General features: G+C 44.0%; 1 pseudogene; it reads left to right on the top strand.

Annotated features, from left to right (window-relative positions):
* The first annotated feature begins 295 nt into the window (after positions 1-295).
* Positions 296-1,052, top strand: LOC100388460 (vacuolar-sorting protein SNF8-like; annotated as a pseudogene).
* Positions 1,053-1,585: the final 533 nt, after the last annotated feature.

Below are 1,585 nucleotides of genomic sequence, written 5' to 3'. Positions count from 1 at the left end.
AGTTTGGTATATTTATACAATGCACCTTTGCTCATCAATAAAAATAAACAAGCTGCTGATACACATGACAACATAGATGTGAAAGAAGACAGACTTAAAAGGTTACTTACTGTATGATTCCATATATGACATTTCAGAAAAGTGAAAACTCTTACGATAAAGAACAGATCCAAAGGTAAGAAGTGCATATAACATTTGACAACATAAAATGGCACAAGGCAATTTTTTTTTATTTGAAAGAACTATTCCGGGGAGCCAGCAGCAGAGGAGCCTGGAGCATGGGCACAGGTTGGGGATGCACCTCTGCGGGGTGAGAGGTAGTGCCATTGCCACAAAGAAATTTGCCAAGGCCAAGTATAAGGAGTGAGGGCTGGTCTTGGCTGAGGACCAGCCAGCCCAGATGTCAAAGCAGTTGGGCATGTTCAAGATCAACCTGGAGGAATTTGCCAGCAAACACAAGCAGGAGATCTGGAAGAACCCTGAGTTCTGTGTGCAGTTCCAGGACACGTGTGCAACCACTGGGGTGGAGTCTCTGGCCTCTGAAAAAGGACTTTGATCTGAGATGCTGGGTGTGAGGAATTTCCATTGCGAACCAAGTGTCCACATCATCGATGTGTGCCTGGTGCTGAAACATTGGAATGGAGGTCTGATAACTCTGGAGGAACTACATCAACACGCGTTAAAAGGAGGGCGCAATTTCACCCAGAATATCAGTCACCTAATTGAGGCCATCAAGAAACTAAAAGCACTTGGCAGTGGCTTCGACATCATCCCTATGGGTGGCACTTACCTCATTCAGTCTGTTTCAGTTGAATTCAATATGGATCACACCGTGGGGCTGCAGCTGGCGGAGAAAAATTGCTGTGTGACTGTCAGTGAGCTCCAAGCCACTCTTAAATGGGAGACTGAGTGAGCATAGCAAGTTCTGAAATGCCTGCTGTCGAAAGGGCTGGTGTGGCTGGACTTGGAGGCCCCAGGGGAGACTCACTACTGACTGTCAGCTCTCTTTCCAGGAGATTACAGCTGAGAAGACCAGAGAAGTCCTCCCTTGACTGAGTGTGGAAGGGCACACAGCACCAGGCAGGGAGAAGAAGCAAGGACGCCTATTGCCCAATAAACCTGGGCAGTCCTGTTTATAAAAAGATAGAAAAAAAAAAAGTTCCCGCAAAAAAACAACAATTCTGTATTTTGATTGTAATGGAGGTTACATGACTATTCTTTTGTTAAAACTATACATCAAAAATGTAAATTTTACAGTGTACATTTTAAAAATTCAGAATGAAACAATAGTAATTGATGATAGCCATTTTACCCACTAACCTTATGTCACTGCCACTCCTTACGCTCGATTACATGCCTCTGCAGCTCTAACCCCAATGGGCGGGAGATGCTGAATTACAGAGTTTGATGTACACTTGCATCTCCACCTGAATATATGGGAGTGGAGCCATTAAAAGCAAAGTTTGTGAGGTTCTCCTATAAGGGTCACATGCCAGGATCAAAGGAGGAATGAAACCTAAGACTCATAAGTAATAGCATGATTATTCCTAAGGTCAGGGCATGGCTTTGCTAATTAATATGAGAA

Source organism: Callithrix jacchus, chromosome 6, assembly GCF_049354715.1.
Source record: "Callithrix jacchus isolate 240 chromosome 6, calJac240_pri, whole genome shotgun sequence".
Taxonomy (NCBI): Eukaryota; Metazoa; Chordata; class Mammalia; order Primates; family Cebidae; genus Callithrix; species Callithrix jacchus.
Note: the sequence above shows the minus strand (reverse complement) of the source record. Positions and strands in the feature narration are given on the sequence as shown.